The following is an 18,843-nucleotide window of genomic DNA, read 5'->3' as shown; positions in this document are numbered from 1 at the left end:
GCCTGTCCTCACTCCTGGCTGATGCAGCTCTCTCCAGGCTGAAGATGAAGTGCCAAATACAAGGTAACAATCTGCTGGGTTTTGTCAAGTAATGGTTAATGAACTTGGACTCACAGGTAGTACATTTTAGGTACCATCTCTTCTTCTTGTTTCCTGCCATTTGAATTCATGCTGCTTGGCCTTTCTAGGGAATGGTAGCAATATTTAGTGGCACTTTAGACAAATACTGTTTGGCTCTGCAATGGGTTTTGTTCTGTATACACAAATTTGCTCCCCATTAGAGAAGAGCAAGCACTTTAGCTCGCAAACCAGTCTCAGGACATTCTTCAACCTCCCAAGGGTGCACACCAGGTTCTAGACCAGCCAGCTTCTGCCTGCATCTATGAGAGTTACATTTGCAGCTGATGATCCTCAAGTTACTGGTTGGGTATGAGTTTGTTGTTTTTACAAACAGCTCCAAACCAAAGGCAAAATCCTTGACTACAATTTGAAAGCATACTGGGAAATGTTAGTACTTTCACTAACAAACACAAGAGCTTTTAATGTAGTTGCAGGAATTCTTTTCCCTCCCCTGGAATACTGGCATTCTTGTTGCTATCTGAGCATAGAGGAGGCCTGATTCTCCTCCAGGTTCGTAGTGGTCTGGTTTGGCTGCCAAGAGGTAACAAAGCAAATGCCTGCTGCTGCCTTAGAACAGTATTCTGTGTGGACACTCCAAGTCTGGGGAAGGATTAGATATTAACAGTATTAATTAAGAAGCATAAAGTACATTAGTAATTAAATTTTTGTAGGGTCTAGTTAAACAGTGCACTGTCAAAACATGATGCTGAAGGGACAAATAATTGGTTCATCACAGTTCTCCCTAATGATCTGTTGTCCCATAAATTGGTATGGTGTATGGCATTCCTCACTGTAACTGGAGATCTAGAGCACAGATGACTTTATTTAGAAAACAATTCTAGAGCCAGGCTAAAACCACTGTCTTTTTCCCTCTTCAGTGTAAAGATAAAAGGATGAATCACAATCATTACTTTCCTGCAAGTTAAGACAGCAGTGAGAGAAATACTGGAAATATCAGCCTGTTTTTTTTGAAGGTGATGAGAGCATGCTGGTTTTTGCCAGGATTCCATCTACCACAGTGAAGGCAGAGGTTGGTTTATTCAGTAGCTGGTACTTCCAAATCCAAAGTTGGATCAGCTCAAGTTGCTGTGCTTCAGTGGTGGGTCATAGACAGAATCGGGGATGCTGAACTGGGGTGCACTGAGGAAGTCCTTACCCAAACACAGGTCCTACCACTGCTTCTCTCCTACCCACACTGTGCCGCCCAAAAAAAGATACATGTTCAGCAGTGGGATCAGAATATGGCTCAGATCATCCCCAAGTTCCTGAGGATTATTCCCAGCTAGTGTCTGGCAGTCATCATCTCACAGAGGGCTCATCACTGCTGCCATGTTACTTTGGCTTGGATGATAGAGAAAGGAAGAGCTTTGGGCAGATACACATCTGGAATGAGCTTTCACTGGCAGCTGGAGGCTCATTATTGCACCTCCCTTCTTGCTGCCTGAGCTGGTGAGGTTGCTGGTGAGGAGATGGATCAGATGCCATGGCCCTCACCTCTTCCTTTCACAGTGCTCAGAGACGTGTGTGGTGTTTCTGTGTTGCTCTGACTCTGCAGGGGCTTTCTGAGAAACTTGGGCTTCTCCTGCACACCTTCTTTGGGAACTGAGATGTCCAAGTGTTTGCACATCCCTGTATAAGTATACATTGTGTTTGAATACTGTTGTCAAAAAAAGATCTTGAAATTAAAAGAGAGGGAAGGTACAAAGGGCATGCTGCTGAGCTGGAAACACAGTTATGCAGCTTTTCCACTTTTTCATTTCCTGGCTGGTCAGGAAGTTTAGCTGTTGTCAGTTCTCTCATCAGAACCCCACCATGGAGATCTGTATTGATGTGAGGGAGTGTTGGAAAGCTGTTGGCCAGATCTACCTTCATGGGACAAGGCTGAGAGAAAGGGAAGAGGTGGAACAAGGAGAGATTCTGCCTCACTGTACATTGCAGGGCAACAGAACAGAGCACAGAACATCTCAGGATCCCAGTACTAGCCTAGCTACAAAATCTAGGCTTGCAGAAAAACTAGTTGGCTCAGTTCTGTGGGGTTTTGTTCACTTCTTGGTCAGTGGGGTTTTTTAGTGGCTTATTTTCTTTGTATGTGTATAATTATGTTCCCTTTGATATGTTCAGAGATATCAAAGATATATCCCTTTGATATGTATGGAAAAGTAATCAGGAAAACTAAGCAGAACATCTTGGACTGTTTTGCTCTTAAGCAGTTTTTGCTGTGCCTCCTTCATGCAGTTTGATTCCCATCTCCCTCCTCTCTTGCTATAAGGAACAGCTGAGTGCAAATCAGAACAAGAAATCCAGCTTGAAGCCGAAAATATAATACACATAATGCTGCCAAGGGCCAGATTTGGAATGCACTGAAGTAATAGCTATCACATGCTATGAAATGAAACACACATCATGTTTTCAGGTGAGAAAAGGTCACTCTGAAGTCATTGGTGGACATGACCTGGTTGTGGAGGCTGGGGTGGATGCACCTCCATGGCTGGGAGATGGCACAGTTGTTCCTGTGGTGCAGCAGCAACGCGTTCAGCTCACAGGAGAGAGATCCAAGCGACCGCTCTGTCTTTTCCTGGGCTGTGGTTTCTCTTCTCACTCCTGCAGAGCTCACAGCAGTGTGACAGGCGTCTAGGGCAGGAGCCAGAGCAAGAGGAAAGTGTCTGATGCAGGAATCTTGGCTGCCATGAGAGAAGCTAGCCAAAGGAATTAACAGTTTCTGCTCCTTGTTGCAGCTGCCACCATGTGACAATAGATAAGCAAGTCTGTGTTCTTTCCCTGTGGCATCTTCTCAGGACACTGGAGATCCATCCTGGTAACATGGTTTTCATTTGAATTTGGGACATGATTTTTATAGCTGAAGTACATACTGCCCTGGCCCAGTCAACCCCAAATTCCATAGGAAATCTTCCCTCACCTCTCCATGGTTTATAACACAGCAGAGCAGCAGCTTGGGGAAGGATGGATGCCAGTCTTGTCCAGACTAGTCAGGTGCTCAGGGCCATCCCACCTTAAATCCTTCTGCCTACAAATTGGTCTCTGACCCACACCCATATGATGGGAAATACAGTCCAGCTGTTCAGGGCTTGGAAAAATAAAAAAAACCTGCTGTTCTACAGGCTTTCTGTATGCACAGGAAACCATGCCAAGCCCATCTCACAGCTGGATTGAGGGGAGGGGTCTCAGGGATAAATAAGAAACACAAGCCATGAAATTTCACGCTGTATCTCAGATTCTTCAAAGGCAGAGGCTTTTCCAGTGAATTTTTCCAGGCCTTGGAGCTCAGTTCTGCTCCAGTCTGGTGGAGCTGGCTATGCCCTAACCTGCCTCTTGCTTACTGCATTTTCTGCTCTTGTTTTCCACTGTGGCTGGCAGTTCACCTCAGTGCTCTCAAATGTTTGGTGGGGAGAGGGGAGCAGCAGTGTCTCCCCTTCTCTCTGTGAAAGGGTAGCCAAAGGCTCTGATGGCTCTACCAAACCAGATACTACAAAGCTGGACTTCAGTGTTCTAGGCTCCTGAATAAACACCAGCAGCTCCCATTGGACTGAAAAGCCAGTCACAATATAGTTAGTAATAAGTGCATTTTAATGTCCCAGTTCTGTGTGGTATTCATGCAGGTGGAGCCATTGCCAGTGACCTTGCAGAAGTCACCACTGCTGCCACAGCTGTCAAGCAGGACTGCTCCAGCTCATGCCAGAGTTCACGTCTCTCTCAAAAGTCAGCTGTAAATTGCATGGAGGCTGCAGCAACAGGAACTGCTCAGCGGGCCAACCAGGGCCTGAAGATAAATGGGAGTTTTCATGGAAGCCATGGATTAATATTAAAATCACCCTCTCGGACATGAAACAGCATCCCTTTGTCCTGCCTCCTCAAAGCTAGGTAAGCATCCACCTTTCATTTTAATGGTCTCGATTTTGGAATTGTTTATACCCCCTTTAAGCAGATTTTGCCACTGCGGTGTGTCTATGAACGTGTATGAATGTGTTTGTAACCAGGCTTAACACGGCAGGTGCTGCTCACTGTGGTCACTGGCATTCTTAATGGGCACTGCTGGCAGCTGCCAGAATGGAAGGGAAATGTTGCTCTCATTGTTTTGTTACTGAGATAACTTGCACTGAAATGCAGCCTGGAATGAGCTGTGGAAAATACACAGCCTAACAGCATCGAGGCTGCGAATGATCTTAACCAGTTTCTTCCGTCCAAGTTGGAGAACTGCGCCCATCGCCCGCGTCCTGATGACTTGGAGATGCCTGTGTCTGCCCGCCCGGCTCCGTGCCCGGGCTGTCCCCGGTGCCCTGAGGGGCTCTGCCCGCCCGGCTCCATGCCCGGGCTGTCCCCGGTGCCCTGAGGGGCTCTGCCCGCCCGGCTCCGTGCCCAGGCTGTCCCCTGTGCCCTGAAGGGCTCTGCCCCGCCCGGCTCCATGCCCGGCGTGTCCCCGGTGCCCTGAGGGGCTATGCCCGCCCGGCTCCGTGCCCGGCGTGTCCCCGGGGCGTCCCCGGTGCCCTGGGGGGCTCTGCCCGGCCCGGCGAGGGAGGAGCGCGTTGCGGGAGCGGCGCATGCGCAGGGGCCGGGCCCGGGGCGGCGGAGCGGCGGCGCAGAGCCGGCCCATCCCCGCGCCTCCGCCCGGCCCGGCCGGCCGGGGCGGCTCCGACTGCGCTGCCCGGCGCTGCCGCCGACGCGCGGGAGGCGAGGTGAGGCGAAGCGAGGTGAGGGAAGGGCGCCGGGACGTGCGGGGGTCGCGGCCGTCCGTGCTGTTGGCGGGGCCCGATCGAAACCACCCCCACGAAAGCGCCGCGGGAGCGGGCGGGACGGGCCCAGCCAAGCGCCGGCAGCCGCGGGTGCCGCGGGGCAGCGTTGTCCTCGCTTTGCTCTCACCAGGCTCTGCCCCTTTCCCAGCCAAGGGCGGCCGGGTCGGGCCGGTCCCTGCGGTCCCGGGGCTGGGCACCTTGCTAGTATCCGTCCCGCCGCCTCCCTGTCCCCTCGGGTGTCCCGGGTTCGGTTGAGGGCAGCGCGGTGCGGTGCGGTCCCGCGGTGCGGGGCGGTCCCGCGGTGCGGCCCCGGCCCTGGCAGCGCCCGCCGTGGGCAGGAGTCCAGCCCCTGCTCCACGAGGAGTCCTCAGTGCGGGCATCTGAAACGTGGGCTCCTAAAACGCAGGAATGCGGTGTGTGTCTGGCTGCGTCCTCTGCTGAAGTGTTTCCTTGTAAATATTGCGTCAAATGTTTGGTTTAGATCGCGCAGGTGTGGTTTGGTAGATGCAGAAAAGCAGACGGTGTGTTATCTTCTGTGAGCTCGTCTTCCCATCTTTTCAGGCTACTCTTCTCTCATTTGTTTTATTTGCTGATTTCCCAAAGTGTAACTCTTAATGGTATTTCATGAATGCTTCCTATTAAATAAGAAAGGTCTTTATGTGCCTTCGCCAGCCCAGCTGAGTTGATGAGGAGTGAGCAGAGCAGAATTTCCACCAGGTATTTCCGTGACAGCAGAAGCCCCAGGGGATGAGCAGGACAGTGGTGGCCGGAGCCCTTTCTCTCTCCCTTTCTCAGAGGATAGCTTGGGGTTACAGGTGAGGAACTGGTTGGGTGAGTGGAGTTCTGGTACCTGAAGAGGTGTGTGCTTGCTAGGTGGGGACTGGAAGGCTCGTGGGGCAGTGCTTGGAGAGGCAAGGGCTCAACAGCTGTGATTCTGCTGCTCCACAGCAGCTCTGTGTTCAATTCAGCCATGTCTGCACCGGTTCCATGAGTAATTCTGTGTTTTGTTGTGGTAAAAGTATGCCAGTATAGCCATACAACCAAGCCCTTGACTTTCCTCAGGCTAGATCTATATTAAGGTTCATTAGCTTCCGATATGTTTAGCTCCAAAAATACCAGTTTATTCCTTGGGGCTTGACTATTTAATTAGATCAGCAAGAGGAAGTGGAATGAGGCTGTGCTGGCCCAGGGTCTGTTGGCAGCCCTTGCTGCTGGCACAGCTGGATGCAGTGTCTTGGAGAGGGCTCTTGTGGGTGAGCTGTGGTGGATGACTCTGTCACTCCCAGCCAGCTCAGTGTCCCTCACTGCAGCCCTAGGAAAGTAGTTGTGGTGTCTGTGTGAAGCTCTGCTCCAGTGTCCCCTCCTCCCTCCCAGCCTTGCTGAGGCATTTGGCGGGTGGGCAGCTGGTGCTCTGCTGTGTGGCTGACAGGACCAGGAGGGGTGGCTCCTGTTGCTCTTGCTGTAGAAGACTAGCTCTTCCACTTAACTATTGGGGCATTTTTGAGGTGTTTTTAAAGCTAGTTCAAGCAGTGGCTACTGAGAGACTGAATGATCAGTAGGGTGACTGAATTTTTTTCAGAAGGGACCTACTGCCTTGAAAAGAAAAGAACAGAGCTGTTACTATAGCAGTTAAAGAGCTGCTGGTAAGAATAACGTGAGGCAATTCATCTCCCATCAGCAGCAGGGGATTGATGGAGTACTGTATCAAGTAGATATGGACTCAGGTCTTATCTTAACATCTCACAAAACCACAGCCACAGTTTACTGTTTCTGTAGGATCGCTAAGAGACTCTGTATCAGGAGGAAAAAGGAATTAAACAGTAAAATCGTGCTCTTACCTTGCAGACATGGTGACTTCAAACATCAGTGGAGTGACACACAGAAAACTGGTTCTGTGGTCAAATGTATTGCAGGCTCTGTGGTTGTGTAGCTCCTGCCTGTGGCTGTAATAAATATTTGGCATACCATACAGATCTCAAGAGTAAGAGGTTTAAGAGTAAGAGAGTAAGAGGCTTTACATGCCTCCAATATGCAATTGGAGATTTCTCAAGATGTGTCTCAAAAAAACTCTCTAAAATTCCTCAGTGAAGAGTTGCTGTGGAGACAATGCTAGGCAGATTCAAGCCTGCCAGTTACCTTATTTTTGTTTGAGTCACTTACCACCCAATCAGTAATGCCTGTCAGGAGAGGGGTTGGAAGTGTGGCTGAATATTCAGTACCCTGCGTTACCTTGAATCCCTGTGTAGCAAAACCCAGAGATGTTTTAGTATTAATTGGATGGATATGAGGCTCTAGTTTTCTAATACATGTCTTACTTCAGAACACTGAAAAATGAATTTCTCCTGACAAATTAAATGCTACATCAGTACACTTACTGCAATGCTGTTAGCCTGTGTTTTCTCATGGAGCACATTACTGGCAGCTGCAAAGGAGGTCATGGATGCATCTTTGCATTTATGGTGCTTGTGATCCAGAGCAGGGCTGCAGTGGACATTAGTGGTACTGATACTCTGCAGTCAGCCAGTGCTGAGGTGCTCTGGTTCACCTTACCATGAGTATTGAGGAGTCCTGAGCACTTGCAGCTGGAGCAGGACAAGGAGGAAGAGCTGTCAGGGACATGGAATTTTCTTTGTCTCAGCTGCCGTAAGCCATGACATGGTTTGTTTGTGGAAGGGCAGCTGCTGCTGCTGCTTTGCATTCTTGGCTGTAGAGTCTGAAGTGTGTACATGATGTGATCCTGTTTTTGGTCTGAGCCCTGTGTGATCCTTACCTGGCAGGGGAGACATGCTGTGCTATAACCCAGCCTGTGTTAATTTGGCTTCAAGGACCTTTTTGTAGGTATACCAAGGCAAACACATGCAGTTGTTTCTCTGCCTCCTTGTTCTAGAAGGCTGCTGCAGAATTGGGAGGTGGTGAAGGACCTGTAGGCACACCACAGCAGTCCATGGCTGCCTCCACACTGGGCATTCTGCCCCAAACAGCATCCCCTGTCCCAGCTGGTGATGGGACTGGTGAGACAGAGGCAGAGGTTTGTGCAGTGCAGAAGCACAGGTCCTTTCGTCATTTGGGTGTTGTGCTGCTGGGAAAAGTGTGTGTAAAGTGCACTCTGCTGCTCTGTGCCCAAGAGTCTCTGCATGGAAGTGTTTGTAGCTGCCTCTTTCAGCTGCCTCAAGTTTTCAGGCAAAACAAAAAGCATAACAGTGTAGCACAGCATTCCCAGGTTCTCTCATGCTTGTGAAGTCCATGCTTTATGAGGATCATTCTTTAGTCAAAGGAGGGTGGGCCTGGTTCTCCTCTGCTGACAGTATGTTTTATCCTTGATTGACTTTGTTGCTTCTGAATTTGTGCTGTTGTGAATGCTGAATCAGGCCCAAGAGCTTGGCTTTATCCATGTAACTTTTAGTTGCCTTATGTAGATTTTATGAGCCTGCATACCTAGAACCCATTGTTTACTTTTTAAAGTAAAATTGAAAATTTTGCTGGATGGCTAAAGCCGTGTTTCTGCCTTGCAATGAGCAGAGTGAAACTACACATAACAGAAAAGAAATTGTGGAGCTGCAGTCATGTTCTGTCATTAGGTTTGTTTTGTTTTTTTGGAAAATTTGATCTAAACAATTAACTCAGTTGAAAATTGCTGTGCATTAATGCTGTACTGTTTCCTTTGGAGCTGGTAAGGATTCTGCCATCAGCATAAATATGGGAGAGGAGTATGAAGATCTCACCATGATAGAGTGAAAATAGCAAAAGGAAGTTCCTGGAGTCCTACCAGTCCTCTGGCAGGAATAATAGTATTTTGTAGTGTGTAATTGTTTTGGTACTAGTGCACCCATTTGTGTTGGGTGTTGTGTGAGAAAACAGGTAATGATGCTGCACTGGGGAGGATTCTGGTCTGTGAACACTGTGTATAATATGAGGGTAGGATGAGAAAATGACATTTTTCCTCCTGATTTTGGAGCAGGATTTTCGAGACAGCCTTGTTAATGAGTGTTCTTGGAAGATGTCTTATCTATAACTTGTCTTTGAAGAGTAAAAGCCCTGCTTTGCACATAAGCAGGTGCTGCCTTTCTGAGTCTTGAGAAGTCTGAAAGCACTGGATCATTTTGTATGGTATTCAGAAACAAAAGGACAAATCTTTTGCTGCAAATTGCTGTTGCTCCTTTACAACTGGCAGAGCACCGCAGATTGACTCTGGTGAGAGATGTTAAGTCACCCCCCCAGTCTCATGTATACATGCTTAGATGCAGACACAACTCTTTTCTGAGGGACTCTAGTCAAAAAAAACCCCCAAAACTATTCTTTTTCCTCACTCCACCAGCTCCAGAATGTGAATGTCATCTGGCCAGATGCCCAGAACTAAATACAGTGCTCTAAACAAGGTCTCACAAGTGGTTTGTACAGGAAAAGAAGGAGACCACAATAGCCAGATACTTTTTTGACTTTTAAATGGCTCTTTTGCACTTTTTTTTTTGTATCAAAAATGATGTTTTTGGCTTCTACTTTGTATTTGCTAAATAGAAATCTGTGCTTTCCAGGAATTAACTCCAGGGCTCCTCAGTGCTGGCTTTGTTGAAACATACATGCTTGCAACATGAAAACAACCCAGAACCTTACTGGTTTTGCTTTCATGCTTGATGTGTGTTGCATATGCTGGCATTCCCTTCTTAACTTGACTGTGGATCTGTAGCCTTGTCTTCCTCTAAATCTAAATCCTTTGTTTAGTATTTTCTCCTAATGAATGATGACTTTTGAGCACATGCCAAGGCATGTCTTTAAATGCATTTGAGAGTGAATATTTGGAAAGCAAGGGGAGCATTAACTTGGCTCCCTGGTTCAGGTGAGTTCTTGGAGCTGTGGAGCACGGGGGATGGAAGAAGGCAGATCTGAGTGAGTGTCAGAGCAGCACAGGGAGCCAGTGCCCAGAGAAATGCTGTTTACAAGTACCCTTTTTTATCTTGCTGCCCTGCAGGTACTCAGTGCAAAAGCCAGATCCTGTGGCATGGGTGGTTTCTCCTGTGTGGAGCAGTGGATGGAATTCCAAGCTGTTGTGTTCCAGCCCAGCCCGTGTGCCTGAGCCAGTGTGGCAAGGTGCTGCTGTGTACTCCAGCTTTATGAGCCTTGTGATAATTTAACCTCAGGAATTAAAAAAAGCCTGGGGATGCCTGCTGCCAGTTTTGGATCTGGCTTGTGTGGGAGACTGTTCACCGTCTTTTGCAAAGAAGTTAAGTTTTTTAGCTGATTTTTTTTTTAAATGCAGCCACAAACCAAAACCATAACCTTCAGAAAGATAAACATGCATCCTCGTGCCAGCTGGGGCCTTGGCAGGCTTTATGCTGCTTAACTTGCTGAGACTGTAATTTTTTTCAAAAAGCAGTTAGATATTGGCAGCTATGAAATGTCAGCCCCCAGTAAATGTTGTAATAAGCTATTTTAGCTACAGCTGGGGATTTAAAAAAGAATAATTTACTCACAGCATTCTTGGTAGTTAATGCAAGAATAAAAATCAGACTTTGGACACACTGAATAGCTTAGGAGAAGGAAGCAGGGTTCTTGTGGTGTGTTTGCTAAGGACCACAACTGTCTGCATGCATGACTAGGAACCTTTAGGGTACTCTAGGTTATTTAAGTTGTGCATGCACCTGTGCCACAGCATATCCCTAAATTTTTACCTTGGTTTTACTATATTTATCTAGATACAGCTGTTAAAATGATGGTTGTTTTGGAAGTTTATGACAATTCAGTTCTGGGAGGTGGAAGTAGAAAATGTGCTGGGGACTTGAACTTGATTGACTTAAATAGTAGGTGCATATCAAAATTTATCCTGAAGTGTTTCTCTGAATGTGTGTTAGAGCTGGGAATTGCTGGTGAAGTCTTTGGAAACTGGAATTTTAGGAAATGATATTTGAGGAGTTAGGTAGAAAGGCTCAGTTCTAACTTGTGTTGGTGTTCTTCATTTATGTACTATATCCTCTACAAACTGTAGTGCTTGGAATTTTTAGCAGAGGGAAAAATGAGTTCACCATCAAGCCAGCAGCTGTCTTTCCTTTGGATAGTTCAAAGTTTCTGTTTAGTGGTTCCATAAAAATTCTTGGTTCATGTTTGTTACACTGATAGATGCATAGCTCCTCCACTTTGGCAGGAAGCCCTACATAGATATTTTCAGCATCTGTTTTGCAGTATGTCTCTTTAAATGTTCACCTTTATTGCAAATTTTTTGCTAGAATATAATGATCTGCCAAAGTAAATATTTGGTTTGTTATAGTGCAGGTTCATTTTTTGATGTTTATATGGAAAACATTTTTTTAATCCCTTGGTATTTCATGAATGCTTGGGCATATGTTAGCTATCACTTATGGTGATGCACACCATGATAGCTGTGGTGTATTTCCATGTGGTTTACAACAGCTCTGGAAGCCAGAGAAATGTTTTAGCTGGATCCTGTGTGATTTGATCCTTGCTGGGGTGGTGTACTCTCTGGGCAGACACACTGGGCACCTTCCTGGGCTGCTGGTGGCCTTCTGTTTGCCATGCCATAGAGAACCATGGCTTTCACCACCCCACAGTGAGCCAGAGGAGGCAGCTGCTTTTTGTCTCCTTTTTAGTATGGCAGCCTGAGAGTTATGTCTAAATTCAGCCTTTTAATTAAGGTTTATTCAGGGCAAGGAGTGCATAATAGTGTGGCAGTTCCACTGATGCTCTGTGTGTTGCTTTTCATTGTTTTATGTGTTCTAAGAACATATGGAGTTGTTTTTCAGTAGTTACGATCAATATTCTGATTGTGACTAGAAGAATGTTAGCTCATATAATCTCAATAATGTTCCTCCTGCATCACAGGAGTACAGAATGTAAAACTAAGGAAGTCTTGGGGTTAGCTGGGTAGCATGTTTAACTGAGGATTGCTGGATTGAGACCATAACTTGGAAGCAGTGAATTGAAGAGGTAGTCTCAATATCTAGGTTGTTTCATACCACCTTTTCCTTCACAAAGGCCTGTGTTCATCAGTTTGGTTAAAAGTGCTGCTAGGAGGCAATGCACCAGTCATGATGAGAAGACTCTTGGGGTTTTTGTTTCTGGGCCTTCCAGTTCACACATGCAGGTGGGTGTTGTGTCCCTGCTCAGTTCTGTCCATGGGGATATTTCCTTTGCTGCATAGGATCAGATTGTAATGCTGGTTACAGACATTTACCCTGGGTTGAGGCAGGGCATGACCTTGGGCCCAACAGAATGACAAAACAGCCTTTATTTTGCTAGTGGAAACCTTCCTTTGGAACATTTTGCTGCAACTTGGTGCATTAGAAGGAAAAAAAATTTAAGGAAGATAGATTGTAGGTTCAGCTTTGCCAGTAAGCTTTCCATCCAGCAAAATGTTTGTACAGTATATATCTAATTTTAGCTATGAACGGTCCATCCGTTTTTCTCTGTTCATACTTTTCCTGGTTGATGCATTTTCTTAAAGTAGCACTAATTCAGGCCAGCAGACTGTGTTTAACTCTGAAAACTAGGGAGAGGTCTAGACAAAGATGAAACATCAGAATTTGTCACTCACAGGTTGGATACGTGGTCTCTGACATCTTTATCTCTGACATAATGGTCTCTGACATCTGTGTCTCTGACATAGTACACACTTTTTTAGTCTGAAGGTACAAACTCCAAAGAAGAGTAGCTCATGTAAAGTTTTGGCAAAGTTGATTGTGTATGATGCCTGCAGGGTGACTCTTTCAGCATTTTATGGAACCTTTTCCTTCTGTTCATCCACTGTCTGGTGGCCAGCACAGACACCTGCTTGTCAGTTGAAAGGCCTTTGTCTCAAGCTGGCCAGCTTTTAACTGAAGGCAACATGGTTATTTGCTTGGCTGTTTAAACCCATTTCTAGGCTATGGTCTTTTCCCTGCCTTTAAAATAGTCATTCACCACAGCAAGGCTTAGATCTTCTTCTTGCAGATCCATTTCAGCAAAGCACCTGCCCCATTGAGTCCCCGAGCTTGTGGTGTGTAAGTGTAGGCTAACTCCAAACTGCACATAGGATGGTCATTGCTTAAAGGTCAGATCTTCCAAGGCTGCCTGTAAATGTCTGGGACTTAGCAAAATTACGATTTCTTAGGGAGAGTTTCTTGCCATACAGCCTTGGTAGTTGTAGAATGGTAAATGGACCTGTTACTTTTCCAGGCCTGAGTGTGATAGTGTAATTCATGTGTAGGTGTGAAATGTGTTTGTGCAATGTTTCTGTGTGGTTTTACTGTGTGTTTTTAGGAGATTGGAGAGAGATGCTTTTGTGTGGCAAGGTGCCAAGAGCCATGACAGTTGTTTGAAGGTGCTGCTGGGCTTGGAATCTATTTCTGATCAAGAGATTAACAAGCAGAAACTGCCAGAAGTTCATTGAACATGCAGGTTTCAAACAAGTAACTCCTGCTGCAGAATTCTACAGTGGTGGTAGCACGGGGTAGCCAGTGTTTGCTGTGGTGGGAAGCTTAGGCTAAGGCTTCATAGGCAGGATGGACAGAGCAGAGGGGGAAGCTGATGCCGTCTCCTTGCTGGGCATTGTTCATGTTCACCTTCTCCAGTAGGCAGGAATAGAACTTTGCAAGTAGGAAGAGATGCAGGACAGCAGTCCTGGCCACTTGAGGTCATGGTCCACAATCTGTGGAAGATGTTTTCTCCTTGATTTGCCCTTTGGTGCTGTGGTTTTGGAACAAAGGCAGACTGACTGGGAACAAAATGATTAATTTTAGGGCTGGATTGAGTTCCCCTAGCTCAGTCACAGCAGGTCAAGTTAGTCAAGAGATTTGTGACTCCCCAGGGACATGGGCTCGCGTTTGTGCAGGGGATACGTCATAGATGAGGTACAGAGGACAGAAATGGACTTGTTGGTGTTTATTTTTAGAGTGGTTGATAGACCTGGAAGTTGTTGAATTTATACAAAGAAGCTCCATAAAAATAACTGGTACCAGATGTAGAAGCAATAAACGAATGCCATGTTAAGTCTTGAAACTGTGCTATGTAACCTAAGAAGTATTTTCACCTATTGGCAGCTTCCTCTTTATTATCTGCAGAACGAGAGTGATGGAATTTACTAGCTGTTAAACAATTTAATTCTTCATTTTTAAAAGGACTCATTAAATGTGTATCTCACTACACTTAGCCTGAGCTCTCCATACACAGTGGTTGCCAATGTTTGTTGCTGGCAGTCATGGGAATCTTTTGGTACCAGTGTGTCAGCAAGAATTAAACCCTAGGAAGCAGCCTGTCACCTGACTGCTGCCTTACTTTCTGGGTTTGATTGCATTTGGTTCAGATCTGAAAGAAAAAAATTGACACCAACAGACTGTCTGATCTATGTGCATAACATAACCCCCCAGTACAGTAAATATGGGGAATCACCAGTGTGTTTGGAGTGCTCTGCTTTTGGCTGTACTTGGACCCAATTTCACCATTTCAGCAAATGAGGTTTATTGCCTTCTAAAAAGCCTATTTCAAAACACAGTGTCCCAAGAGAGAAAAAACAAATTGTTTACACAAGCAAACTAACAGAGAAGAGCTAAACACCCACGCTTCTTTCTTCAGGAGTTCCCCTGCTAAGAGTTTCTATGAACTCATTAATCCAGTGAGTAAGGAGAAACTTTTTAGTTCTAATCAAATGGGTCTTGATTTGACTGCTGATGCTGCTGAGGAAGGAAGGTTTGGTTTTGATGTTATCCACCATTCAACTGGGGAATCAAAAAGAAGTTAGAGAAGGGAAGAGTGCTCATCCCAAAAGGAGGACCTTCATCCCTCCTAGTCTGGAAGGAGACAGCCTGGGAGAGGCTTTAGGCTGCTCTTCTCGCTGTTAGAGCCAGCTGGTGCTGTGGCATCAATTCCTCCCTCTTTATCTGTGGGCTGTATGTGTCCTGGCCTTTCAAGGGACTGGAGTAAAGAAGCAGATGGGGAATTACTAGGGTGTGATGATCTTGGTCCACCTTCTTAAAAACAAAAGTGATGGAAGAAGGGGAAGGGATGAGAAGGCTCCTCAGAGCTGCATAAAGTGACGGTGTTGTGGAACGTGCGTGGTGTCCACCTTATAGTGGAAGGTGTTCGTGCCCATGGCATGGGGGTTGGAACTAGATGGCCTTTAGGGCCCCTTCCAACCTAGACTGTTCTGTGATTCTATGAATATGAAATCCTGCCTGTCTGGGATCCTTATGCAGGTGGCTTGGGAAAAAGGGGTAGAAAAGGAGAGGAGCTTTAGTAGGAAGTAAAAAACAGTGAAAACTGAGAAGCAAGAGGATTGGATTGGTGGATGGAAACCTTACAGGGTTCAGGGAAGGAAGCTGGCAAAGCCATGACGTTTCATCCCCAGGGGTTCAGCTGCAAGAGTGAAGGCAAGCTGGGTGTAGGGGCTGTGGCAGGGGAATCTGGGGCTGCTCAGGATCAGCAGAATAAGACGATGGTGCTAGAGATGGGAAAAGGAAGAGGGTTGGGAAAGCAGCAGTAACCTTTGCACTGCTGATGGATTTACAAGTCAGCTGTTGACAGAAGGTGATGGGGTTATCAGAGGGAAGAGTTGCAGGGAGAAGTCTGAGGGAACAATTGTCCTTGGAAGGAGGATTAAGAAGAGCCCCATGAGGACAGGAAGGGTGACCTGTGCTTACGTGACTTCGAAGTTACACAGGTTGGGACCTGAGCCAGGAAGTTTGGTTGAGGCTGACATTGCCAGTCCCATGGTGCATGTAAAGAAAACAGGAAGAGGAGTGGAATTAACTTGAGACAGATATTTCAACAGCCATCAGTTTTGAATTTCCTGGGTTTCATTGCTGTGTGTCATAACCTTGTTTTTACTAGTTAATATTTTTTTCCATAAAGAAATAGGATAGAAGGAGAAACATTTAAGACTGTTTATCAGTCATATGTTGTGATTGACTTTTCTCTTTTGTTTGATGAACATATATTTGGAAATGAAGTTGTAAATTCTAAATATTGGAATATTTGGAACTCCCTTGTCCCTCAAAAAGAAAACATCTCCGAGGTGAATCCCTCCACCTCTCCAGTCCCACAGACAGACAATAGTTCAGTAGTTGTATGAAAAAAAAACCAGAAAACTTAGTATTTCAGAGCATGGTTGGTCAAAGTTGTGCATGGATTTTATAGAACAGTCACTCTTTATAACCAGTCTTAGAGATCTGATCATTATGAGGCATATACAAGAATCTGAAATTATTTTGAGAATTTTAAATGACCTCCTGATTTTTCCAGCTAGGTCAGGTAGAGGCAATACCATGCATTGTGCTATCTACAGGCTTGGTTCTGAACAACTGTTCTATTGCCCTGTTCGTGCCTCTGCCCCCAACCAGATCCTCTACCAGGCAAGAAATAGAGTGTGCAAATAAAGTTTTTCTCTCCAGGATTTGATTTGTGGTTTTGTTTTGGTTTTTAACCTCCTAGTAACACAAAATAAAGTGCAGGCATTTTGTGCAGGCATTCCATCTCCTCTGATGTGCATATGGCACAGCTGACAGGACAGTGAGAATGTGTGCTTTGGGTGTATCCTGCTTGCTGTGTTGGCACACTTGTGCAGCGGTGAGCTGGCACACATTCATGGCTCAGTCTGCTTTTTCCAGTCTGTTACAGGAACAAATGACACATTCTGAGCCTAGTGGTGGCTTTCCCTCTCTGTAACACAGGTTAGCAGTGCTGTGCTGTGGTGGTGCAGAAGGTGGCACGTCTCTAGTGGGGCTAACCCAGTTCCCAAGGCTGTCTCCGTGCAAGCTTTCTACAGTGAGCAGCTTATCTGTTCATTGCCAGTGGATCTGAGCTAGGTTAGGACAGTGAAAGCTCTGCTGTAGGCAGAAGTGTTGTTACATGGTTCATCCTTGTGTGGAGAGCAGATGACCTTGGTTTAACTAATGCAAGATTTTCTTGGAGTCTCTTCTGTGCATAAACCAAAACAAACAGGTCAAAACATAAGCACTGTTCTTTTGAAGTTTTTCTAGTGAAAATATTTTCTTTTGCTCATTGAGAAATAAATCTTCTCCTTGGTACTCAGCCTCATGGTTTGCTGTGTTTGTGCACCCTCAAGGCTGTTGAACCACATTGGAAGTGTGCTACAAAAAGTGCTTTTTAAAGAAATCTACAGCATTCTTCAAAAATTAGTAGTGAGTGCTTAGTGAAAAAAGAAGCAAACTGTCCATCATGTCTGATGTCCAGCTGTTTAAAATAAACAGTGCAACCACAAAAACTCACATGTGATCTTCCTCATACAGCCTGCTGGATTGCATTAACCTCTTGGTCAGAAAGCACTAGTGCAAATATAACTAACGACAAGCAAATAAAATTGTTATTGAACAGAAAACAAACCCACGCCTGCAGCTGGAGTGCCCTCAGGTTAGTCACTTGGTGTTGTTCAGGATGTGGGATGCTTTGCATTCTTAAACAGGCAGCTTGAAAATGGATCCTTTCGGGAATTACACTGGCTTCACACTAGGTGACTTACAACACTTGGTGTACTTGCTTTAGGGGGCGAAAAATCAGGTTTCATCGCTGCAGTTTTTCCTCATTTGTTTAAACTTGGATAAATATTTGCATATCACTTACTAGGTGAGCTGCCCAGGGTATTTTTAAACATTTTCCAGTGGTAGATAAATAATAGTTGTGGTTTGTTTAGTTGGGTTGTCCCTGTAAAAAACATATATCCAAATTTTTATTCCTCCTGTTGATACGTAGTTCCAACAGCACATTAATTTGTTTGCTTCAAGTTTAGATGTTTTTTCACACAGTTTTTTGGGCTCGGTTGTATGTCATTTGCTAATAAATACAAAGTTTAAAGTCCGATTTATTAATTATTTAAACTGATATTATGCTTTGTAATTATTATATTATTTAAGCTTTATATTATATCATTTAAGATGATATTATGCTTTTTGACTTAGTGCTTCCTTTTGGGTTATGTAAATGTAGCAATTCCTTTGTGATGAAACGTAAAAATGGATTTTGGAGCAGTGGAAGTCTCCCCCCCACCCCGTGTGAAACGGAGTAAGAAAAATTCACACTTTTCCTCTGATAGTATTGCAAAAGAAGCAAACAAAACAAACCAAAACCCCACCAAAAATAATACCCAACCTCTCCAGCACACACTTCCCCATTCCTTCCCCTTCCCACTTTGTGACATGTTTGCAAAAAACAGAGGTTAGAAGGGGCTTGCAGAATTCAGCTGGTCCAGCCCTCCCTGCAGCCTGATCAGGAGCTTGGGACCTTGTCCCACTCCTCTGGTCACACCCTTCTTTCCTGTGCACGTGTCCTGGTGACACTGAGGGGTTCCTGTGAGTCACCCCTATTTCCAGTGTTTGGAATTGTCACTTCTGAGTGGTTCACTCAATGAGGAAACCCTCTGACGTAGGGCAGTGCCGTTCTCAGTTTTCATGGGGAACAAAAACTAATTACACATCTAAGTTCTCACCAAATGTGAGTCCCATTTCTTAAATCACAAGAGTGCATTAACTCTGGTACTTCTGGATAGATCAGAGAGGGCACATATGCTTCCTGAAATCCCAAAACATCTTTCTGTTTTAAATACAACGGCACACTGTTTAGGTTTGTCTCCTTAGTGCTTGTGTACATAGTGTTTGATATAAATCCTGAGTTTTTGTGGTCCACAGAATTTCCTATTTCATGTAATATGCTGAAAGTGTGAATAAAGCAGAAAGGGTGATATTATTCCTAACTAATGCTAAGGGCTAAACTGAGAAGTGTCCCGTGTCCCTTGTGATTACATCTTAACAGTTTTGATTAAGGAATTCAAATATGAGCCTTTACCATGGACTCAGCTGAAATAAAGTACTCTGTATTTAACTTCGTGTACTCAGCTCAGAGGAAGAGCAGCATGTGTACTGGAAATGAGCAGCTTCTGTCACTGGGAGCTATCCAAAAAACAAGGTGCCAAGTGTGGTGCACTTCTGATGATCTGATTCCTTAGTTAATAGCTAAACCATTAGATTAGTGGCATTTACAT

General features: G+C 45.4%; 1 protein-coding gene across 7 annotated transcripts in view; it reads left to right on the top strand.

The window, feature by feature from the left end:
- Positions 1 to 3,738: 3,738 nt before the first annotated feature.
- RIN2 (Ras and Rab interactor 2) overlaps positions 3,739 to 18,843 on the top strand; it is a 66,537-nt gene continuing 51,432 nt past the window's right edge. For 3 of the 7 annotated variants that reach the window (XM_077176166.1, XM_054628882.2, XM_077176171.1), the window contains exon 1: positions 4,688 to 4,811. The gene's annotated coding sequence lies outside the window, so the exon portion shown is untranslated. Of the gene's footprint in view, positions 4,000 to 4,680; positions 4,827 to 5,558; positions 5,684 to 18,843 lie in introns of those variants that run through there. The other 4 variants (XM_077176168.1, XM_054628883.2, XM_077176169.1 and 1 more) reach the window with 4 other exon arrangements.

The sequence above is a fragment of the Agelaius phoeniceus genome, chromosome 3 (genome assembly GCF_051311805.1).
Source record: "Agelaius phoeniceus isolate bAgePho1 chromosome 3, bAgePho1.hap1, whole genome shotgun sequence".
Taxonomy (NCBI): Eukaryota; Metazoa; Chordata; class Aves; order Passeriformes; family Icteridae; genus Agelaius; species Agelaius phoeniceus.
Note: the sequence above shows the minus strand (reverse complement) of the source record. Positions and strands in the feature narration are given on the sequence as shown.